Here is a 26,168-nt window from a genome sequence, read left to right as displayed (position 1 = left end):
GGTTCGTAATCAGCAGCGCCAAAAATCGCAGAACATCATCTTGTTACAAAATTTGACTCTGCCCAATAATGTGTGACTGAAAAGTTAAATCCAAAGACATTTGACGACCCAATCTCTATTATTTCACCAATGAGTGAAAGAAAAAAATATTTCAGAATCGTAAACGTAATTTGGCAAAAAATACAAATTTTTAACGACGATAACGAGGATGCTGATAATTCGTTTCAACTTTTCAAACGAAACAACAGCTAAAACCTCTTTCCAAGATTCTTCTAGATACCGAAATAGAGATACGTAGTCATAAAGCGAAGAGTGTAATAAACCGATTCAATTACCGTACAGACTTGATGAAATTTTCACTACTAATTGGCGGTAGACGAATCCGCCTGTCGCTGCATAAAGCAGGAGTATTTAACCTAATAATAAATCTGAGAGCGGGTTAATATGGTGCGCAAAAACCGGCAGACAGTAGAAAGGTAACGCCAACCTCAAATACAACCATCGAGGTTATGTTCGTTCCGCCCTTCCTGCCGCTTTGATCATTCGAACGTACGAAATTGAGAGTACAGCGAGAGAGTGTTGGGGGGGGGTGAAAATTATTGCAGAGACTGGATCATAATTGAGTTTCGGATTCGCTACTCCCAGTCCACTTAACGCGTTAATTATACGTACAGACACGCTGCGCATACATCGTGTAGAGCCTTTCACAGCCGATGGTCGCACCGAGAAAAATTTCATTTTTTAAAACAGGTATCGTTAAAAAGACTATTTGAATATTGTTGGAATTGGGTAAAACGAGGTACGCCTAACAATTTTGCGCCAAAATCTAGCAACAGTGATCGTAACGAGAAAGAAAACAAAAAAAAATAAAAAATGAAAACAGTCAAGTACTAAACGGTAATCGAAACTAAAAATTTCTCTCAGTGCAGAGACCGGTCCTAACAATATCATTGCTTCGAGAGGCGATTCACGCTTCGGTATAATAGAAGGCGGAAATGTCGGGTGAATTTCACCCTCAAAGTCGTTGTTAATTAAACCTCGTACACGGATTTTGAAATATACAAATTCAATTCCATCTATATTTTAATTAGCACGAAACTGTTGTACAAAGAATTTCAGCTTCGATGATTATGAACGAACTGAAAGAATGAAAAAAAAAAAAATCAATTGACGTTACATTTCGCATCGATATTTTTAAGCATATTCTGTAACGGGTAAACTTTTGACTTAAACTTACACTCAGCTCACAGTTTATTGCATTTTATTCGCCACAATTTCTACCGATTATGTATATAAAATATACATATATACATGAGTTCAAGTTTTTTTTTTTTTTTTTCAATTCACCCCGAACTTATCGAAAGTTAAAATTTTTTTTCTTCCTCTCTCTCATCTCTCCACGGAACGCTATCCTCCGCGCACGTGTAATTAATTTTTCCCGTGGATGGAAGGGCGAAGGAAAGAAAAGAAAAGGAAAAAAAAAAAGAAAAGAAAGTACGATCCTTCCGGCGTCGTTTGACGAGTATAATTAAGATTGACCGAATTTAATTATCTGGCGTCGTTGCGTTTAAGGGATCGTTAGACTCTAACGATGACAGGCCACCTTTTATCTATATATTCTTCACTTCCTCCACCTTTTCATCCTTATACCTATGTACTACTATTTTATTGTGGGAAAATTTCGCTGCAGGAGTCTTGGGATTGCTCTGTATAACTAATTCTTACACGGTATACGAGATTCGAGCTAATTCATTATACCGTCACGTATAAATACACATAAAATATCCGTTCGTCTTCTTCTTCTTCTTTTTCTTCTTCTTCTCTCGTTTTCTGCTACACCTCCGCGTCTCGTTTAAACACTTGTAACACACTCTCCTCTCGGGAAAATAAAGAGAAAGAGAAAGAGAAAGAGAAAGAGAAAGAGAGAGAGAGAGAGAAGAATAAAACAATACAATAAAAAGTAATTAATCAACGTTGGTTAACTTAATACCCTGTGTAAAAAACAAAAACGTTCTGAGAAATTACGCGTAATTCCGTAATTGTGTTTTCTTCAAGTTTCTCATTTATTCCATTCGACTCGTTTCAGCAGTTTTACAATTCTCGGACATTTTTGTGTAGCATAAGATTTGAAGAAACGTAAGAGATGTGCAATAGTGGGAATTGGACGGATATCTTAGTAAATCGTTGTCAGAATCAGATGAAAAATACGGGAATTATAATTGTTTTGAACTTTCCGATAGAAAAAAAAAAAAAAAAAAATATAAATAAATAAATAAATAAAATAAAAAATATAAAACCTTTACTCAAACGCTTGCAGTGTTGTTGGAATTTTCCTTAGATTCGTTATATTTAATATTCTATAACATTAGCGTTGTCACGGTCGTTAAATTTTTCAAACGATTTCCTTCATCGCTTTCGACAAATAAAATTTCCGCCGTTTCTGATCCTTGTTTTAAAACTTTCCCCCGAATTTTTTTCCACCAAATTTCACTCCTTCATTACCCTTGATTTTCTCACCGGAAAACCTTCGTCAAATCAGTTTTAATCGTTGTCCAAATCGTCGTGCATAACAGCAGTAGTAACAGACGTTCCGGAATCGTAAAAGGCAAAGATTTCGACCAATTTTATCAGCCCCGAAGGATCGCGGTGATAAAAACGCGACGACGTAAAAATCAAAGGAAAAAAAAGGATAAAAAAAGAAAAACCGATAAGTTTAGAAATCCAAAAACTAGAATTACCCGTGCAACCCTGAAAATCGGAAAATGTAATTTTCATCAAATCTATATTTCCTTCCATGTTTTTCATACGTATTCTAAAATCAACAGAGCACAAAGAACAACAACAATAACAACGAGACAACAACTGCGCGTACATCGTACTTAAAGAAATTACAATTCACGGTCAGACGTCCGGTAGAAATGTAAAAATATAATATTCTAGGGCATAAAGCATGTTTGGCGGTACGATAAATTTTATGTTCCCTGCTGAGGATTAAAACGTATAAGGTATATGTACGTTGCGGCATCAGGCTGCTCTTCTTTCCTCCTCATCCTCCTCTTTCTTCCTTCGTCAGATAATTTTATAAAGTTATTATACCCGTAGGTTATACGTATACAACAGCAGCTGAGCGGTAAGAAAAAGAGAACCGAACCGAACACGAACGTGTCGTAATTAATCCGTTATTAATCCAAGACCCGCAGGCACTGTTCTTGGATAAAGGAAATTTTTTAAAATAAATAAACAGATAATAATAATAATAAAAAGAAAGAAGAAAAAAGTCTCGATTTTGTAAAATAATTTGCCAAAGCTTCTTTTTCTCCGTTCCTGCGTTTCGCTTCTCTCTCTCTCTCTCTCTCTCTCTCTCTCTGTTCCATCTGTTGTTGGTTTTTTGTTCGTCGTTTTTACGTTATCAATTTCACTCCTTCGTCAGATATTCGATTCATTTATCACTATCTTCGTTAAATTGTTTTTAAAAATTTAAACTACGAAAGTATAAAAATTTTCGCGTTACGTGTAAAATTAATCGTTATATCACCTTGGTATTAAAAGTTAAAATTTCACGGTACTAGTTTTATTCCGTTCTTATTCTCACTCCGGGAAAGAATTTCAAAATGAACAATTAAGAACGAACGAAGAAAACGACTGGAAAGAAAGAAAGAAAGAAAGAACGAAAGTATGAAAAGAAGGGAATGTCAATTACCGCGTAAAAAACACGAGTAATTAGTCACACGGAGGGGGGCGGGGGACAAAATTTACTCGAAATTAGGTAGTTGGTACGTTATACGTGCTTTAAAAGAGGGGGGAGAGGGGTGAGAGAGAGAGAGAGAGAGAGAGGGAAAGTTGAAAGGGTAAAGTAGAGGCCGCGAGGTCGTGGGTCGGATTAATTGTCGGATTAATAAATTACAACCAAATTATACAAGGCTTTCCTTTACACCCCTATTATACATACCTATACCCATATCCGTATTATATACCTTACACACACACACACCCAAACACACACACACACTTCAGGCCACGTGTAATTCCCCTACGCGGCTCTTCACTAAATTCCTTGGAATTTTAGGCTGAAAGAATTTCTCAAAGTATATCGTATAAGTACACACAGAATATATATATATATGTATATATATATATGTATGTGCATATATTAGGTTGAGCCAAAAGAAGAAAAAAAAAAAAAAACACCCTTTTTTTCAAACTCGCATCAAAATTTCGACAGAGCATCCTAAACGGAATATCTCAGTCAAATATGAGCTCTTAATATTGATATTTAGATATGCCAATTTTATTTCATCCATTTTTCATTTAAATAACACGTAGAAAAAAAGTAATCGGAATTTTGTTTTTTTTTTTTTTTTATTTAAATTTATTTTTGTTTTTTCATAAATTGCTCGAATTCGAATATCATTCGTATAACATTCGGCTCGGATATTCTATTTGAGATGCTCTGCAGAATCTCTTTGATGCCCGTTTTGAAACAAGGTACGGTAAAGCTTATTATAAAGCGTTCAAAGTCACATGGATGGAGGTGCACCAAATTCCGTTGACGAAAAGAAATTTTCAAAATTCCATCTCTACCATAGGATTATAATTGTGAAAAATTTGTCGCGCTTCTTTACCGCACTCTCTCCGTATCAATGATAAATTTTTTTCGAACTTTCGTGAAAAAAAAAATCAAAAAATTCTCTTCAACTTTCTCACAAAAAAAACCTTACAAACCGTTCGTTCGATTCTTTCGTCACACTCGGGAACTTATCGACCGATCGCAAAAATAGTTTATGTGCGTGTGTGTGTGCGAGAGAGAGAGAGAGAGAATGAGAAAATTAACGAATGAAAAATTTAACGGGATTAATTACCTCCCCCGGTCGTTTTGTTTCATCGAATATTACAGAAATATGAAAAAATACGCTCGGCCACCGGGAGTTTATCGAACCTGGTGGAAAAATATCGCTGGGGCAAGAATACGCTTTATATAATATTCACCCCGAGAGAGAGAGAGAGAGAGCGTTTTCCAATATTTCACTTCAATATGTGGGATACATAAGGGTATATATATAAGGTGGGTGGTGGGGTGGTTATACAGTTGAAAATGCGGGGTATAAGGTAGTTTCGCTTCATGCGAAAGTTGAATATGGGGCGGAGGGAGAGGAGAGGCGGAAAATGGGAGGCTGCAGTCTCGAGTCAACTCACTTTTCAACAGCCCTGCACGTTCCCGGCAAATTGCTTCACCCTGGTTACAGTTACAGCGTAGAGAAGTCGTACGTACGGCGGGTAACGCCAAAAACTTTATCTCATCTTTCCGCGTCCCGTCCAATATCGTACCTTCATACTTTAGTATTTAGCAAGCGTTAGTTTTACCGCGATGTCGAATTTCAAACGATGAAAAAAAAAAAAAAATTAAATAAAAAAAGAAGCCGTACAGACGTACAAGATACACCCTAGAAATTTATAACGCTGAACGTAAATTGTATCGAAAAGATGAAGAGAGAGAGAGAGAGAGAGAGAGGGGGGGGGGGGGGGAAAGGGGAAAAAAAAAAAAAAAACCAAAAAAAGTAGTAAATCACGTTCGCACGCATATATAAACATAATAGTATTTTACCGTGGTTGAGAAACGGTTGCGGAAGGTAGGAAAAGGAAAGGAAGTAGTGAAAATTTATCGGCTTCATTTCCGCCGTCCGTATATACGTATAGGTATTTCGGAGCAGTTGATAACGCAGCAGGCGACGTCGTCTCGACCATATTGCCTATATTTAGGTATAATTTAGTGTACGTGGATGGATGCATAGTTTGGATTATGTGTACGGTAAGGACACACGGCTCGTGGGATTTTTCCGCGTAACTTTTCCTCAAATTCTCTATCAGACGGAAGATGTATCGCGGTTTATAGTCAAGTATGTACGTTATTTGCATACGTATATGTATATTTTTTCCGCGTATATTGTATACTGAACGGGGACGTGCGTTATGTGTTTTACTTCATCATCTTCTTCTTCTTCTTCTTCTTCTTCTTTAAACTTTCACAAGGTGTTTCAGCCTCCAGAAATTTTATTCAAACTTTATCACATTCGCGAGCCTGTCGGGCTCGAAAAGAAAAATAAGATTAAGAAGAAGAAGAAGAAGAAAAAGACGAATTATCTGGGTACCTAGATCCTTGCGTCAAAACTCTGACAGCGCGAATTAAGAGTTTTGGAAAAGAAGAGTAATAGAATGAAAATGAATTGAGAAAAGTACAGTCAGGTTGTATGTAGAAATACAAGAAGAAAGAAAAGAAGAAGAAGAAGGCGGAAAGATGACGTATTACATTCAAATGTATAATAATAAAACATAAAACGAACACAATGGTGAAAAATACGTGAAAAAAAAACATTTCTCTAATTTTCATTTACATATTCCGTTGAATAATTTGAATATATATTGTTGAAAAATTGTTGAAAAATTTTAATATATCGGGTAGTCCAAATGAATGTGAACAAGATTCGACCCCGACCCTCGACAAATTGATCGCCAATTTATTCGCTACTTTTTTTCTAACTTTTTCCGATTTTTTCACCTGTCGTTTAGAATTAGCTATTTTATATCTCATCTTCCATAACTCGAAAATTCTTCATTTGGGGTAAAAGTTGTAGAGCGGCAAAAAAGAAAAAAAAAAGGCGGTTATTTTCTGAATGAGTTGAAATTTTTTTATGAAAATCGTAAGTCATAGTTTAGCAGCGAAAAACGCAACAAATATTTCTAGTATATTTGTTAAAAACTACGTTCTCGAACAGTTTCAATATTTTTTTGCACATCGATGCGCGCGCGCAAGTTCGCCGTACAAGAAAAGTGAATTCAAGTAAAAAGTAGTTTACAGCCAAATGTTAAAATTGCATTCCATTTGTATCGCATTTGCGATCTACGTTTTTTTTTAATTCTTTCTTTTCTTTCTTTTTTGATCCGTTCAATTTTCATCTCTCATAATGTTCGAGCAGCTACGCAAGACACGATCCTCTTTCTTCTTTCCGCTCAGTGATCGCGTGACGAGAGACACTGAAAATGAACGGAAATAAAAGAAGGAAAAAAGAAAGAGAGAAGGAGAGAAGGAGAGAAACGATCGTCCGATAATGCTTGTCCCCAGGGGATCGTCCTTGACGACGTCTTCATCGAGCTCAGACACAAATCTGACGACACGAATAAAGTGAGGAAAAAAATTTTTAGGTTCCGGTTACCGCTCAGTCCTTGATTATTTCTTTCCTCGTTTTATTAATGTAAAAGTGTGCTTTAACCGCAGAGCGATAAATGAATCAATTAAAACAAATAACGAAAATAGCACCGTTATTATATCTTATTTTTCTCGGTCTTGTCCAAACAGCTTCGGAGGATTTAATTAAGTCTTGATCACCGTGCACCCTTCGCCGAAACGAGGTCACGAACAAGTAAGCGACGAGAGAAAAGATAACGGACAGAAGACTGTATAATATAATGCAATATCACGGACTAAGAATTTGGTGAAATTTTTCGAATCACGAATTAAGATAATAAGAAAAAAACTTACTTTGCAAGCATAAGTTGAGCGTCAGTTTCTGATTTAACGCTCTGGAATTACGGAGGTAAGAAGAATTTAACGTAAAGTAATTAGGAATTTTTTTAATGAAATTGTAAAAATCAGTCCAGCGAAACAAAAATAAAATTCATTAGAGTAATTCTTTGGTTATCGTTGGGGTGAGTGAAAAAAAGAAAAAAAAAAATCTAACACGAAGTAAGAATTATAAAATGACGTTCCAAAGTCGGTAATTTTTACTGGTCTGGTAGTTCTATTGTTAATTAATAAAGCAATCTGGCGTTTACGGTACTTGAAACGATTGACAATTAAAAAAGAGACGATGTCGAAAATTTCCCGGCAAAATCCCGAAGCAAGGATAGAGAAAGAATTAGGAGGTAAAGAAGCTAAAAAAAAAAAAAAAAAAAACGGCGAGGCGTGGGGTTTGAAATTTCTAACGGCGTTTTCCTTCGCATAATGTACCTTATACCTTATACCTTACACCTAAAGCAACCCTGAGTAAGGGAAGGCGGGGGTAAATTTAGCGAAAGATTATGGAAATTTAAGGAAATTAAACCACCCGTCGTATAGCCGTCGTATTTAGCGAGGTAAAAAAACCGTCTGCTAAAAACTCACCCTTTCCATCAGCAGCAACGCGATTTTTCCCCTATTTTGCGCTCAAATTTGTTTCTTCTTTTTTTCCTTTTTTTCCTTTTTTTTACTTTCGTTACCGTAGAATCCGGAGCCGCGAAAATGGGGGGGGGGGAATGGAAAAAAAAAAAAAAACCGGTGAGAGGAGAGCTCCCTTTTTAACAATTAGTATAAACCGGACCGCGGTCGTTAATGTAATTAAAAAGAGAAAGCCGAAAGAAAAATAAAATGAGAGGAAGGGAACGCGGCTTTTCTACCCCTCGGTTTTATTCCGTACTTACTTTTTTTTCTCTCTCTCTCTCTCGCACTTCTCTGGTTTATATATTACACATGTATGTATATATACATATATATATATATATATATATATATATATATGTATATTGGGGAAGAACATTTTTCCAGTCACCTTTTGTACCAGCTTTTTTATTGTCGGTTTAACACCGTTCTCCTACTCTCGTTTTATCCTCCTCCATCTTATTCTTTTTATATTCCATTCCACGCCTTTTATTAAGATGTATTTTATAATATATATAAATATATATATAATATATAGGAGTTATTTTTTAAACTTGATTTTCGTTACGAAGTATTTAAAAAATTCCTTCTTCTTTTCCAACATTTATTTCGGTTCTCTCTCTTCATCGAACGGATTTGGAAACGCTTCACGAAACGACTTGTAGATCTTCTAGTTCGCAATAACGATCTCGACAAGGAATTTCGCAGACTACGAAAGACTTTGAAAAGAAGAATTGAAACACGTGATTGTTGAAGTACTTGGCAGGTGGATCGATAGATTTCAAATGCTTTTCAACGACTTCAAAACGATTCCAGTTGTCTTCGGAAAAAGTAGGCAGGATTACAAAAGACGTGAAAAAAAATTACTTGGAATAAGATATCACGATATATTCGACTAATTCGAATTTATCCAAATCTCCGGATTATTTCATCGAAATTTTATTCCAACATCGATTCAACGTCATTTTCATTATCTCTAATTTCTACTCCGAATCGTGACGTAAAATAATGGAGTTGGGATTTGAACCATGCGCTGAATTTCCCGTAGGTATATAAAATATCGACGAAACAGCCTGGTATACTATAAAAAAAAAAAAAAAAAGAAAGAAAAAAAAAAATAGACAGAACGTGGTGAAAAATTTGTTCCAATATATATTCATACGTCTCCCTTTGATGTAGACGTTATGAAATAATTAGATCAAGTGACCCGAAGTGACGGAGGGTGTCCTTTGAACTTTGACACCATTTCCCTTCTCCCCTGTCTCTCTCTCTCTCTCTCTCTCTTTCCGTCTTTGTCGTCGGCTCCACCCGCAAAACCCTTCAGCGTTGAAATTACACTTGAGTAGGAACAAGAAAAAAAAAAAAAAAACTTTCATAGTTGAATTTGAGGTTAGGGTTACATACTATATCAACGTACTCGTACCGTGAGAGGACAAGGAGCTCGAGCTAAACTGAATATATCGGGTGTTTCGGGTTGCAGGATGAAGTCCTGTTAGCTGTCTAACCGACTGAGAGACTTCGTGCGGTAGTCGTCTAAGAGCGAGCTGAGAATAAGGGGAGGAGAGAGGAGAGATCTTCTCCTCCTCTTTGCCGTGAGACTCTCTCCTCAGAGAGAAGTGGAGAAGCTCTTGACGTCAATCTGATCGATTTCCTTTAGGCGATATTCGATACCTACCCACTCCTCGGCTATACTCTGCGGACAACATCAGGTGGGTAGGTAGGTATAAATGTTTTATGCATGTACGCGTGGTTCCCGTATAATGTGTAATCTACATACAACAAAAAAAAAATATGATTGGGGTTCACTGGTGTTGGTGGTAAGTCAGCAAATCCATCCAAGCAAATCTAATATCCCTTCTCTTTGTTTCGTCGTACGCGATAAAGCGGTCGTGATTGGTTACAGTGGTCGACTCTCATTTCGTAAGAAACTACACCGAGACAAAATTTGCATTTGTTGCGGTAACTGGAAGAATTGAGTAAAGCAACTATCGTTAAAAAAAAACTGTCTACTTTTTTCAGTCAAACGAGGCTTCAACGTCAATTTATTCTTGCACGAGCGTTAAATTTTAAATTTAGGTAAGTGAACGAAGCGGAACAATCTCACGTCATTTTGTCCTAACGTTTCAACCCAAGCGAGTTCCCTCCTCACTTGTTTCCTGTTCGACAGTTTAACAAACGTATTCATTCCTATGAGAGTGGCTCTCGCTTGGTCCAAAACGTTAAAGTCAACGCAAAATGATGTCTCAAGTATTCGTAAACCTAAATCCAATAACCGTTACTCCGTTACATCGACGAGGCCAAGACTTCAAATCCATGGAATGTTGACCGCACTGCACTCCGCGGTCACTTTGGGAGTCGATGGATTGTGAAAAATGACTTCGACACGACCGTTTCACCGTGCAACAACACTATTTCCAATCGACTATCCAGAGCAAAAGTATAACCGTTGTAAGTGAGTACGTGATATTCCATTCGTCGTATCGTATTGTTGGTTACAGGGTACGTAAGTGGACTGTCGCTGAATGTAAATTCAATATTAGCGAAATGTATCGCTGGTCGTAATACATATTACGGGCGTAGATACCTTGTAAGTAGAGTAACTCTGCTGGTTTGAATTGAATTTCAATCCCTCTCTCAATTTTCCTCTGGCAATTCAATACGCGGGTATATCACGTGCTGGGAGTGCTTTACCGACCCTCTCTCACTCTCACCTTCACCGCCAGGCAACACTCTCCGACAATGATACGGATGGGGTTGTATATAATATACGTTATACGCGTACCTACACGGTTGTATATTCAGGTATGAAGTTAAATAACGGATGGTCGAGGGGGGCGAAGAATCCCGCATCCATCCGGCATCCCTCGACGCGGGGGAAGAAGGGTTGTAAAAAGCGAGTGCGTAAGTCGGTATCGATGCAGAAACGCGTCTTGGTGATAAGCTGAAGAAGCCAAAGAAGAGAGAGAAAAAATCGTGGGTGCGGGAAAGCGGAACGGTAAAAAAAGGTGTTTGAAGGTCTCTCTCTCTTTTTACTCCCTCTTTCGGAATTGGGAAAAGCTCTTTGTGGGCATCAACGGTTGCGGAACAACGTTCGCTTGGGCAGCTGTTGGGAAAGCTCAGCTTTTCGTCTGTCGATCGAAAGGACAAATCGCTCGTATATCTCGGCAATAAATTCCAATTTGTTTGGTACTGCGGTGTGTTACCCGACCTGACCCGACGATCACGAGCCATCCCGGGGACACGGTTATAAACCATCGAAAGCACGAGCTACAATGGAACACACCGGCTTGAGATTCTCGAGGGTTTTTCTCCTCGAAGTAATCGTTTTATTACACCGAAAGAAATTTTTATTTTCGTTTACCGCTCGGTCCTTGAAATATTTTCATTTTTTTACCACAATCGACAAAATACACTTCTGGGTAGAAAATGAAAATTAGTTTTCTAACCGTTACCGGAAAGTCTGGTATCCGTTGATACGTGTACACATTTTTTAAGCTAACGCGTATCGACTGATACAGTTATTTTTGAAACTACAACGGTTTTGACAAATTTCAATGCGATTTGTTATTACTATTATTATTGTACGTTATATCCGTAGGTGGATGGTACGGTGTAATTTACACGAACGGAAAATGGCTCTCGAATTTCAGCCTCAGAGGGTGATTGAAACCACAATTTCTCAAAACTTTATCTCGCCTTCTTGGCATCAGCGGCTAGGCAGACATCTGCGAGTTTTCGCAATTATACGAGATCCAAGCTTTACCTGCCTGGCTGTACAAACGTATACATATATTTCAACAAAGATTTTTAAACACCGTGAGATATTCCGAATAATTATTCTCCGATGATGACGAACGAAAAAAAAAAAAAATCCAGCGTATAATCGATTCATCCCATTTATAAACGACTGTAAACGATTATTATCGCATTCTTTGCCAATTTTCGTTACACTTTCTTTCTCGATCCTTCGCAGTGATTGACACGTAATTGTTGTACACACACGCGAATATATTCCAATCTTATTCCTTACGACGTTATTTTTTTTTTTCATCTTCTTGTTATTTTCACTTCTCGAAACGTTAGAAATTTTGCGAACAACTCGTGCGGCAAGTCGCGAGTGAAGGTCGGGAGGAAGGTATAAAAGAGTCTCGATTTCTAAATTAACAAAGTTTAGATTGCTTCCGGGGGTAACTTTAAAATATTTGCAAATATCGTATTAACGTAGGAAAAATCGCTAGGAAAGAAGGTTGAAACCGGATCGGTGTCGCTAAAATTTATCAGTTCAAACAGCAAAGGTGAAAACGGGGGAATTGGGTGTACGTTTCGACTCGTTAAACACGACTTTACTTCCGGCGCGTCGCCGGGAGGAAATTCACCTACGTTGCGGAAGGAGCGGCAGTGGCAAAATACTGATTATTAATTTCCTACGTAAATACCAAAGAGTGAACGGTTGCTTGACGCTGCTGCATGATGCAGCTTGGGGATTTGGATTAATAATACACAAATTCCCGACCTCTGACTACGGCACCGGAAATACGTCGGTGATGGGGGAATATGCGGAAGACCGTAAAAAAAAAAAAAAACCTATGCAAATTTCTACACACGAAGGAAAGTGTATGCGATTGAAATACACGTGTGTGTATATGTATATATCTTATCTTATCTTAATATATATAAATCTCGTGTCACGATGTTTGTCCTCAATGGACTCCTAAACCACTTAACCGATTATAATAAAATACGCACACCATGTGCAGTTCGATCCAACTTGAGAGATAGGATAGTTTAAATCTCAAATTATAGTCGCAATTTTAATTTATTGCTAATTATTTGTCTGTTATTATTCGACAGTCACAATTATCTGTTAACTCCAAATGATTCTAACAGATGTCGATACCTTTCGACTGGGTTGAGTAAGTAATCAATAGATGGCGCTGCTATGGTAAATCTACGAACGTGTCATATAAGCTACACTAGCAACCCATCCCGGCTTCGCACGGGCATATAATAATATAATAAAAGAAAATACACAATGTTTACAGTGAGTTTCTAGAAAAATAACATTTATATTATTACTTAATATTATTATATGCCCGTGCGAAGCCGGGATGGGCTGCTAGTATATGTATATATATTAGGGTGATCCTTATTCAGGGTGTCGACGTATTTTTGCCAGACCATCCCCCAAATCAACTTCAAATAATTCCAAAAACAATCGCCTAATTTTTTCAAATTTTTACACCGAATCGAAGTGTCTTATGGAAATTGACATGGGTAAAACTTTTTTTTCTCAGTATATATTTTACCGCAAGAGTAACAATGTTCGAAATAATCTGTAACCGCGAGGTTTTGTTGAGAATTAGTGCTACTATCTGGGGAAAAATACACATCATCGTACGAGACAATTTAGACGAATTTCACAACCTCGAAACCTGACTTTTTTTTTTATTTAGAGGAAGTGCAATTCGTCTAGATTGCCTCGTACGACGATGTGTATTTTTTTTTTCTACACAGCATCGCTTGTGCCGACGAAAACCTCGCAGTTACAGATTTGTTGGAACATTATTACTTTCGCGATAAAATGTATGGTGCGAAAGAAAAGTTTTCACCATGTCATTTCCATAAGAAACTTCGATCACAACGCGAGCTAATCTTAGACTTGCTGTAAGAATCTGAAGAAAATTTGACGACTCTTTTTAAATGATATAAAATTGATTTCAGTTATGGGGCGGTAAAAATTCGTCAACACCATAAACAAGGACCAGCCTAACATATATACGTACATACAAGTCGAGTGGTAGGAAAATATTTTGCAGCCTGTAAAAGTTGTTGGATATTTTTATTTCGTTACGATTACTCATATTTGTACTGTTTTATTACGTTTTATTACCTTTTTCAGTTCAATTCGACTAACCATCGCTCATTCGATTAAACTACAGTTGACCAAGGAGTCTAAGGTATTACAGCTGTGGTGGTGGCGGGTTAATGGCTTGTGCATAGAATGGAATTTCCGTTACCTCCTTGGGGGGGGGGTTTGAAAATTCCAAATTTGAAAAGTTCGGAAGGCGCAAAATTCCCGATCTTTTGCTGGCGAAACTTGACGTAAAGGAATGAAAGTTTGAGGTAACACCAAAGTTTCGAACGGTCCGAAACCTGAGGCGTTAAAGCTCCGAAAAGGCGAAATTGCGCAAGGAGAAAATGTCGAAAGGACGTAATTCCGACGAGTCGAAGTTTCGAAAGTGCGAAAATGAGAAAAATTAAAAATGTGAAACATCGAAATTCCGAATGATCGAAGAATTTCAGTTCCGTGAATTTCTGGCTCGATGAAATTTCACGACTTTGATATTTCTTTCACGTTCGGATTCGTGGTCATTCGGATTTTCGGTCCTTCTGATTTTTCACACCAACTCGTCGAGTAAACTAAGCCGTGCGAGTATATTCTAATTTTCGACATTTTCACCGATCGAATATTTATTTTTCGAAATTTTGCACTATCGTATCAAGTTTCGCCACGAAATAATTCGGAACTGTTCAATTTCGAAATATCAACTTCGCATTTCAGGGAGATTTCATTTATTTTACAACCTGTGGCTGTATCGAGAAGCACCCGAGGCTTACGATCGAATGACGATCAGCTGCAACGTTTAAAAATTAATATTCAACTGCGTGACGCAGTTCGTGTCGTCTTTAATTTGCAATTTCACTAGTTCCAAACCGCTCAAACGGCTGAAACAAAACTCCGCTGGAAATGTTCCCACCTGGGAAACAGTTTTTTCTCTCTACCTTTCAAGTTATCTTTGATACTTTGTTTTTTTACGATCAATACAGGTACTTTTATAAAATAAAACGATTTATCCAGCTGAAAATTCTCACGACTATTTCTACGGGGTTTGATGTATAAAAAAAATTGATGAAATGTAAACAATTTCAAGAAAAAAAAAAAAAAAGGTTAAGCACGTGTAGCGTATTTGGTAAAAGGTTTTTACGATAGGTATATAATACCAAAGCCATAAACGTGCTCGAGTGCGATTTATCGACGTTCGGTTAAAGCCGAGTTTATACATCGTAGTGCAAGAGTATTTTTTGCAGAAATTTTTTCCTTAATTTTTGCCAACATTTCACTAAATTCGGTACCACAAAGAACCCGACTAGAAACGAACAAGTATCTGCGGCAATCTTTTCGAGAAAGAAGATTGGAGCGTCCGCAATGGCGGATGGAAGCGTGAGCGTAGAAATAGGATGTGTGTGTGTGTGTGTGTGTGTGTGAGGTGAGGGAAAAGGGGGAGAAATGTGAGACACTCGAAGAAGAGAATAGAAGAGAAGAACACGAGGTACGAGAGTTATTTGCAGTTGTACACATCCTGCGCACTTCCTTTTCCTTCTTCCTTTCATCCCTTTCCGTACTGCAGTGCAATCACAGATGGTAGAGAGTCGTTTTCCGTACCAGGGAATCACGTACTGACGTATATATAGCTGGGTGGTTGAGTATTCTTCTTGTTCTTCATTCGCTTCGCTTTTTACTTTTTTATACATGAAACCACTCGCAAGTCTGTCTACGTATATACTTATAAAAAAATAAACCGAGAAGCGATCCACGGTTTTTGTTTTGACAAACTCCCTAGAGAGTATAGGGGAAGTTTTACACAAACCTAATATCCTTGTACCAACCACAACGAACAAAATGGAAAGAAGAAGAAGAAGAAGAAGAAGAAGAATTTTTAACAGCAGTTTCCGATTTCGTTACGGGGATAAGGAAGAGAAAATGCAACTCCTTTGAAGAGGAATAAAAGAAAAACTTGGGCGTTACATCAATCGGGGATTTGTTCCTTCTTTGCGCTGCTTCACCCTGTCTCATCCTCAAGGATTTTAAAGAGCGAAAGAAACGATACATCCTTTTTTTTCACGCCGACCATGCACTCACACATACGCGCAAAAAAAGAATTCGGACGGTGTGTTTAGGTGCTTTTCCTTTCCCAAAAGATTATCCGAAACAGTTGGTAAGTCAGTATGACAAGGAGGGCCGATCTCTCAGATTTCATTTCTTTTTCAGTACGTTTTAGTTGACTGAAAACTAAGCGACACCTATTTTTTTTTTTTTTTTTTTATCAGTCATTAAAGAACTTTAATGAGGGGGTTGAAAGTCCAAAGTCCATCCTCCGAAATAATGCACGTTCAAGGAGCGATTTGGCGGTTTCTTTTTTTTCTTTTGTTAATTGAAAAAATCACACTTTTCATTTCTCGTTATGAAAAAAAAACTTTTCCCAATCGAATCGGTTAAAAAAAAATGTTACGTAATTGTCGGATGTTTTTGCTAGAGGGGAACCGGAGGACTTTGGAGGTTAGTTTCACCCTCTCAAAGTGTTTAATGACGGATAAAAAAGAAATACGTGTTTCTCTTAGTTTTCAGTCTACTATAACGTACAACGAAAAAAAAAAAAAAAATTCAAATCGGGCGAGATCGACTTGGGACACACCTTCCTCGTGATAATCCCGTTTCTCGTGTCGTTTTTCAAACCCTCCAAAGAGAATCGCGATGCCGGAAGTTCCTCCGGGGCGATTGGACATTCGCTTATCCTCGATCAAAAGTTCACCACGATTCCGGTGGTATTCCTTTATCCGGTACCGAAGAGAAAAGCCGGTAAATAGCGGTGCGAGCCGGTATAATAATGGTTGGAAAAAAAGAAAGAAAAAAAAAAAAACAACCTCGAAAGAAAACAATTTCTACACAGCAAGTCGAAGCCGCCCGAGGGAACTGGCACTCCTAATTCGGTCTAATGGCTCTACCGATGCCGTACTTGCATCGAGGAGAATTTAATTTCCGAAGGTACGCTGTTGCAGTTCGTTGATCATTCGCCAGCCAGCCAGCCAGCCAGCCGCGCTATTTTCACCTCGGTAAATCCCACCACCGCCACCGAGCGTAATTCGGAAAGTAGCTTTTACGACGAGGCAATGCGGAGAGACATTGCAGGCAGGCGGAAATCGGCGGCAGCAGCGGCAGCGGCAGCTTTTACCCTCGTAAATTTGTAACCTCTTGATTGCCGACGTCTGGATTTGACTCGTTCGTCTCTTATCGGTGGGTCCGACAAGGTGAAGGTAAAGTTGAATTCGGGAGTTCTCAGCTCTTTCGTGGTGTTCATTTTACTCGGTATTAAAAGGTCTTGGAAACTATCCTTCAATTATTCTTGTTCCTGATAAATATTCCATTGTTATTATCTTTGAATAAATTGAAAATGTCCTGGCAACGTCCTTGAATTTCTTACGGTTTTTTTTTTTTTTTTTTTTTTTTTACCATACACAACGTATTTTTGTCCCGATTCGTCGACGCGTAATGACGATATTAGTCAATAATCCCAATCAACAATCGTCAGTGAAAAATTAAACCTCTCGTGTCTCATTTTTTTTAAAATTTTTTTATTTACAAACCATGCACGCGCAGGTATATCAAATGATTTCATCTCTACCGATTGAAGTTCTCAAGGGATGTAAAAGTATGATTGATGTCGGAGTTGCGTATCGTTTGAACAAGCTTTTCCTCCAAACTCTCCCGAGTAAAATTTTCATCTCCTTCGATGTAATTCCAAAGTTCCAAATCAGCAATTTTTCTCCTCAACATCACGAACTTCAGTCTCGTTACGACGTCGATTAACCTTGGATCACTTTACCTCATTTTCGTTTAAAAAATCCGACGCATAAAACCCAAGGCGTCGTTAAAGTATTCTTTCAACGTCGTACAAAGAGAAAGAGAAAGAAAGAGAGCGAGAGAGAGAGAAAAGAGCTGGAGTAAACATCACGTAGTCAGATCTTGGAGCGAAGTCTACTGACTCCACATCCCCGTGGCAACTGTAGACACAGGAGTGGATATCTAAAAGGGGGCGAAAAGTGTGTACAGACCTTGGACTGAAGGGATGCCAGAGCTAAACGCTTCTCGTTCTCATCTCCTCAACTTCACTCCACACTGAACACGCCTGAACAAAAGTGACCGAAACCCACTCTCGACAACCGCTTCTCTTCCAGCAGCATGGATTCCATGAGAATGGTGGTGGTGGTGGTGGTGGTGGACGAGTTCCCGCCTCGTACGCCCCCGAGGAAATTCTATTCCAGTCACATCGGTACCTTCGCCCACCAAGAGGAGAGCAACACCTGACACCGATACCTCCCCGTTGGTGGTATTAAATTGTGCACACATCTGGCGTCAGGCCAAACGGTTTGCGATGCGAAGGGTCTGGATATGGTACGAAATATATCGATCCGTCTCTCTCTCGCCACCAGGTGAGACGGAGGAAACGAACAACGAAAGAAAAGAAAACTAAAAGAGAAACGAGAAGTGACGTAGTGTAAATTTGCCGATGCTTCGCTCGACGCCATTACACTTGTTTACTTTCATAATTTATATATGCAGGCTTTGGCTCGAGATTTCGTAGCAGCAGTTTCCAGTCTCAGAATTGCGAGTCCTGGCTTCCTCAGTCAAACTAAATAATTACTCTTGTTTGGAAACTCGGCGGCTCGTTTGGGGTTCGCGAGTTTGGACGTGCGTAGCAGGTAGCTTGGTGGTGGTGGTGGTGGTTTATTGCTACGGAGTAGAATTTAAAAGATCTTCCCTCCATGTGCAGGGTCTTAAAAACCGACGTGACTCGAATCCTGATTACGGCAGGGAAGAAGATCGGTAGGACCCGTGTATGTACTGTTCAATATTTTGCCAATGTAGCTGCTGCTCATCACAGTTTCAACCCCCCCCCCAAACCTTTTGTAATCGAATTTTGGAAGCCGACGAAGCGGTGAAGGTCTTTAAAGCGCCGTTCTCAAAGAAAGGAGAGAAAGGAGGGAAAAAAAAGAAAAAAAAAAAAAGAAGAAGAAGAAGAAGAAGAAGAAACGGAGAAAATGAGGTGGTTGGAAACGGTAAACCGAAAGAAGTGTTCTTTCAACCGTACGTATACCTGTATACAGGGAGTATTTGAATTTCAGTATTAAAACCAAACGCAAAGAAAGCCTGGCGATGATTCGGAGAGAGGTAAAAAAGTTGGGGAAGATTGACGTTGAAGGGGGAAGAAAATAAAAAGAGGGAAGAAAATCGGCTGTTTCGTCAGTGTTTCGTCGCAGGCTTGAGTTTTATGTTCTCGCATTTTCTTCTCCTTCATCTTCCTCTTCTTCTTCTTCTTCGTCTTCTTCTTTGTCATAAGAGTTGAATGAAAAGAGGATGATCTTGCCGGTAAATACAAAAACGAACGAACACAAGGAGTTGGAAACAAGGACGTAAATTCATGTCAGAAATTCAGAATTACTCTCAGGAAGAATAGAAGGTGGAAGATCCTAAGGTTGATAAGAAAAGGGAAGATACAATATGCGAGGGAGGGTAAAGTCCGAGGAATTCTATCAGTCGCTTTCCCCCTTCCATAAAACCAAAGAAGAATAGAAGAAGACCAAACGGTCCCAATAAGCTGACACGTAAAATTAGTAGTTCCAATCTCCGTATAATGTTTTTCACCCCTCTCATCTTCGATTTCTGTCTCGATCGTCGCGTCGTTCCCGTCTTCTTGCCTTTTAGCATTTCTCTGCATTCCTTCGTTTTTCCTTACATTTTTTAAGAATTGCTTTTCCTTTGGTTTTTTTTGTTTTTTTGTTTTCTTCTCCTCCATCTCTCGGTAAAAGCTCAAGGTAGGTAGGTAAAAGGGTGAAACGATTCTTCTCTCTCCCTTTCTTATTATGCCTCCTCCCTCCCTTCCCTCTCTCGCACATACGACAAAGAAAGTCCATTCATCATTTTGCCCGCCACGCGCCTCGGGTAAAAAGCGTTTTTAAACTTTTCATCAATTTCACGAATCGTATGGTGTTTTTTTCCCTCTCTCTCTCTCTCTCTTTTTCCTTCCTTCTTTTTTCATTTCTTGTTTCTCACTAGCCTCAATTACACTCTTTTCGTTCACCATAAATCGAAGAATTTCTCATCAAGTCCGTCTACATCCCCCTCCATCCCTCTGTGTTTCGCCTGAAGTTTTTCTTTTTTCTTTTTTTTTTTTGTAAGAAACGAAGTGAAGAAGAAAAAGAAAAAGAAGGAGAAAAGTCTCGGGCTCTTTTCGACATCCTCGAAGTAAAGGGATGACTGACCGATTGAGCTCGTTCTCTCCATTTTCTCTCTCTCTCGAGGAGAAAATCGTGATTAATTTCAGCCCATCCTCCTCCCCTTTGCCGAAGGGTGTGAAGCGAATGAAAATGAGAATGAGAATCGGTCTGATCCGACTCTTGGATTAATACATCGAAAAGGGTGTTTTTCACCAAGTGCTCTCTTGCACTCTCTCTCTCTCTCAGATTGGAGAAATCGGCGTCTCCGTTTCCACTTCCACGCCTTTCTTCCAGTTCTTCCTCTTTATCATCCAACCAATTGTCTGGGCGCTTCTAACTTCATCCCACACGTTGCATGGCAAAGTTCCGATTGTCACGACAGGCACTCCAATATATATATGTACAATATATATGGGCGATTCCACGTCAAATTAGCAGCCCATGTACATTAATCATTTTTAAGTCTGATGTTCATAATGAGCCAAAAACTATTATCCGCTTTCTCGACTTGGAAACTACGTATACCCCACGTATATAAATATAATACAATACAACAATGCGTGTATGTACCTTGTTTCGTAAGATATTGTAATGCGATATATATATCTGGAGAGTGATAACATTGTGCGAAATGTACACGAGCCGCAGTACGATAACATTTCAACTCCCTCCCCCCCCCCCCCCCCCTGTCAAGGCAATTATCGTTTACCGTTAATTGTATAAAAAGTATTACATCATTTATACGTAACAGCGTAGAGAGATCGTATTAAATTTGGAAAATTGTATAAATCCAATCAGGCTGTTACGTTTGCAGCAGGTTTATAACATCCTCTACCTGTACGACATTTTTAATGAACAGTTGGCGGAGGGAAACGAAGCAACGAATGAACGGGTAGCAATTATAATACAATTCCGTACGAAATTGTATTTATATACGTTATGCGACAATGACAACAATAATAATATTAATAATAATAATAACGGCACCAAACGAAACGTTTTGTTGATTTCAATAGACTTCGGGGAAGTTGATTCAATTAATATTGTTATTATTAATATCGTTATTATCGTCGTTAATAATTTGTTTACGAATTGAGCAGCTGCTGCTGCCTGTAATAATTTATTATACTGTGATGGAAATTGATTGCAACGGTTATTATAAGGTTGAAATTTTGAATCTTCCTCTCGCTCCTTTTTTTTTTTGAATAACATTTGATATTTTACGTTACATCTACTCTTTCAAAAGTTATTTAAGGTTCTTAAATAATTTTTGACCTCGTAGTGTGTGTGTGTGTAGGAGGATTGGAAAAATATTCAAATCACGTCCCTTCGAAATAGATTCAACGTCGTCGCAGCGAACGGTTCAAAAGCATCTAAACGCGAATGGAGCGAGAGAAAATGTTGAGTATATAAATCGACGTTCGGCAAGTTATTTCTCTTTATACGTATACGTATACAAAGGTACCGTCCATATTCCTTCTCCCTCTCCCCCGACCCCCGACCACCCCGTTCATTCCTTATTTCGTCCAGGTTACAAGGTAATAAATTTTCAATAATTAATTTCAGTCTTTCGTACGCGACTTCAATATTCCGTTTGAATTGTAACTCAGATGAAGAAGAAGAAGAAGAAGAGGAAGGAGAAGAAGAAAAAATAAAAAACCCCTCACAAGCAACTCGAAGTCAAGATTTTCCACCGCTCGTTTATTTTCCGCCTCATATTCTCGCGATTTTTTCCACTCAATTTTTTATTCGTACATACATGCACACGTACGCACATCGTGTTTTATAGAGGATATCTAAAATACCGATATATAAACATTATTTGTCGACTGTAAGACCGTATTTTTCAGCTGTTAAAATTTAGATCGTTGTAATAAAAGTGAAACATGTAGATATATAATGCATTCAACAACGTAACCGCTTACGATGCAACGTAACAACAACGCTCGTATAACGCGTTCACAGCCAACGACTCGATGTCGTAGAATTATTATTATTATCCCTGTTTTGTTAATATAATTGTTATTATTATTATTGTTATTATTATTATTATACGCAAAATATTAAAAATCGATATTGCAATTAGCTTGCCGCTTGTTCCCTCGGGTTACCCTAAGGTAATAAATACGAGCCTACAAGCAGCGTTCACAACGGCGCAGAAATTTGTTTCGCTGCCTGTTAATTAATACGATATTGTAACAACGCAACAATCGCGCACAGAGTTGTAATTTCCATTTCGAGATTTGAAATTCCGACATTTTATTTTCCCATCAGCGATATTGTCCCAGGTAATAAATATAAATATCGTTGAAAAATTACGGTCGAAGTATAATTACTTATAATGATCGTTGTTTTATATTTTCAACTTCTAATTCTTCTTCTGCAGCATTAGCAGATTAGACGAGGAGTGTAGGAAAAAAAAAAATACGAAAATTCCGCTTCAGATTTCCATCTTCCATACGGTGTATATACATGTATATATATATATATATACGTATACCATGTATTCTAACGAATTCGCGAGGTGATCGATGAGACGAAAAACATTCCGTAATTCATCCGTCGGACGAACCGCGGGACGAAAAATACGTGAACGGAGAACGCGTTGAAAAAGGAGTCGAAGAAAGAAGAGCGGCGTGGGAGGGAAAAAAAAGTTGGGGAAGTAGAGGTGAATGAACGAAAAAAATATGCTAGCGAAAGTTGGAGCGAGACGTGGATATATATATACGTATATACATATATATATATATATTACATATGTTTGTAAGGTACAGGTATAAGTATAAGGGTAGTTACAGAAGCCTGGATAAAGAAGTCCGAGTATAAGATGAGGAACAAGAGGAACAAGTAGAAGAAGAATAAGAGGGATGGATGAAAAAAGAAAAAAAGAAAAAAAAATACACACACACAAGTAAATTGAACCTGTTTTTCTTTGGTCGTCGTCGTCCTTCGAGCTAGCCGCGGAAAAGAAAGATCGTTAATCTGAGGAAACGTGGTAGGAGGAGGAGGAGGAAAGTAGAAGGAAGGAGAAGTAATTTCAATCAACTTTTTCCACAAAACGGAAACTAAACGACGCGAGGCGAAAAAATGAAAAAAATAAAAAAATAAAATAATAATAATCAATTCACAGCCGAAGAAACGTATCTATAACGCATTTTACGTACGTACTGTATAAAAATACTCGCGTTTCACTTTCAGGAGACTCTTCTTCGTTTTTCTTTTCTTTTTTTTTTTTTTTTCTGCGCAACGAAAAGAGAAATTCGTTGCCGAAACGTGGGGGAGGAGGAGGAGGAGGAGGATCGAAATATGGAAGAGAGACGAGATGTATTGCAAGTATAAATATGTTAGGAACATTAACTTGTGTTGGTTGTTTTTATTTTTAATATTTAGAATGGCAAAATTGTGAAATAAGTGGGGTTTGAAAATTGCAGACGGTGTCTAACCGGTGCATATTTTCTCACAACTCCGGACAATCGGTTGATTTTTAGTCTCTCGTTTCGAGTTCGCAAACAATATTTAAAAACTTCGTCAGAGATCTTTAGATATTCTTCAGATTTCGGCCTAAGCGACGATATTTCTCAACAAGAAAACAATTGTTCCTTTTTTCATTCAACGGACTCTCTAATTTCTTTATATCCAAAGAGATTTCATCAGGGTTGGCAAAGCTGATCCGAAATTGGTAACGTTGACGTAACGAAACAACAGGGGAAAAAAAAAAAAAAAAAAAAATCATCACTGTGCAATCATCAAATGACTTTCAAAGAGTTCCCTTTTAAAAATATGAGTATACGTATTTTCTTCATCGTGGTTTGTCGAATTTCAACTTCATTCTCGTGCCGTTCGGCCGTTTTCCAGAAACGCGCGGGTTGTGAATCGACTGTAAATTTCCAAAAAAAAAGAAAAAGAAGAAGAAGAAGAAGAAGAAGAAGAAGAGGAAACGCAAGTTAAGGAACAAAAATAATGAAACGCGAATGAATTGGGAACAATTGTTGTATGTTTGCTTTCCTTGTTCTCTCTCTTTCTTTCTTTCTTTCTTTACATTCATCAGTCGGTAATGAGAAAGAAAGAAAGAAAGAAAGAAAGAATAGAAGAAAGAGAGAAAAGTCGTAACGTTTCTTGGCAAATTTCAGGACCAAGGGGACCTTGCATAACTTTTAATGGAAGTTTTTTTTTTTTTATATAATTTTTTTTTCATCCTCTCCGTTCTTTGCTTTTTTTTTTTCTCTACACGCTCTACTTCCTCGCATCTCGCGTGATTCTTATTTCTCGTTTGGCTTTTCCTTCTCATTGGCGACGACGACGGTCCGAGACTCGTGGGAGTGTCCTAATTGCCAACGAAACTGTGCCTTGTTCGCTGTTGAGAGAGAGAGAGAGAGAGAGAGAGAGAGAGACTACGAGGGTGAATTATAAAAAAGAAAGAACGGTTGCGCAATCCGTCGAGACCGAGAAGAAGCCGGAGAAAGATTTAAGACAAAGTAGAGCGGAAAAACGAAAAAAAAAAGGTCGAATTATTTTCTTTCTCTTTATCTCTCTCTCTTTCTCCAAATTAGAGAAACAGCGTGTTTTACTATAGTTCAAGTATGAAAAGCGAACCGCGGTACATTTTCGTTTCATCTTCTTTTTTTCCCTCATGTATTATATTTTCCATATTTTCCATAGCTTGTCATAGATTTTTTGTCATCACTGAAACCGGGAAGTAACGTCGATTTGCAACTTTAGGTTTGTCCGATATTCGGTGCGGAAAAAATGGCAACGAAGAAAAACCTATTCCGCATACCCATTTTAGAAACTAAACCAATTGAAAGGCATATAAAAGTAACGTTTGTTTCAATGTCTCGTTAGTTCAAAGCTGCCCAAGTTAAATTTGCCGAAAGCTTGATCCGTTGGAGAGTTTTAAACAGATTGATTTTTATTAACGAAAATAGAAATCTAGATTACCAACCCAGCAAGTCTGGCAATGAGAAATCTATAAAAGAGTGTTTAATACTCTTAAAAATGACCGTAAATTCCGTACGAAAAAAGCGGCGTCCAAAACAATCCGATTAGAATCAAAGATAAATGATGAAACATCGTAAAAATCGAACGATATTTCCATATTTTTATTTCTCTCTCAAATAACAGTGTCTTGATAATTACTCGGTCAATTTTAATCGCGTGATACAAATACAATAGAAAATTCAATCGATCTACGATATCTCGAATTACAACGATCGATGTACCGAAATTTTATTCTTTCACCGATATTTTACATCTTCTTCTTCACCTTCGCCTAAAAAATATCATCAACTAATCCCCCTCTGAAATCCAACGGTAAAAAATAACGTCCAATAATATTTTCCACGCAATGACATTTGACGATAATTACCGACCCAACAAATTATCCCCATAAAATCTCCCCGGCGTTTAAACACCTCTACGGTACATGTAAAATACAATGAATTAATAGACGAGAAAATCAATTCTTACAGACGATTGGGCGGCGCCAATTATTCCGAAGCAAGAGGTAAAGCGGTCCCTGTTGGTTTCATCCATAGGGTTTCGAAGCGGGGCCCGATGAATGCGAGCGATAAATAAACACACTTCGGTAGTAGGTAGAGATGCGAGGGAAGGTGATCGAAGGTGGAATGGATGGATGGATGTTACGGTGTGCTTTTCCCGTACCCGGATACCATGACCAGGACAGACTGCATAGAATAGACACGGGATTATGGGAGATGGTACGAGTAAAACTTTGGCCCCGAGGGTAGTTTAGAAAGGGAGTGTCGCTGCTACGGAGAAGGAAGAGGAAGAGGAAGAGGAAGAGAAATAGGAATGGGAACAGGAAGAGTAAGAGGAGTGTTTGGTACGTGTTCCTCGCTCTTTGACCCAGGAGTTTAGAGTTTGGGCATGGAGACCGAGCACCCACATCCACCCTTCCGCAACCACC

The 26,168-nt window shown here is 38.3% G+C and overlaps 1 protein-coding gene across 4 annotated transcripts in view; it reads right to left on the bottom strand.

The window, feature by feature from the left end:
- The window catches only part of LOC124304964 (uncharacterized), a 61,660-nt gene that overhangs the window by 9,381 nt on the left and 26,111 nt on the right, over window positions 1-26,168 (bottom strand). The gene's annotated exons all lie outside the window — the stretch shown is intronic.

This window comes from Neodiprion virginianus, chromosome 5 (assembly GCF_021901495.1).
Source record: "Neodiprion virginianus isolate iyNeoVirg1 chromosome 5, iyNeoVirg1.1, whole genome shotgun sequence".
NCBI classification, from domain to species: Eukaryota; Metazoa; Arthropoda; class Insecta; order Hymenoptera; family Diprionidae; genus Neodiprion; species Neodiprion virginianus.
Note: the sequence above shows the minus strand (reverse complement) of the source record. Positions and strands in the feature narration are given on the sequence as shown.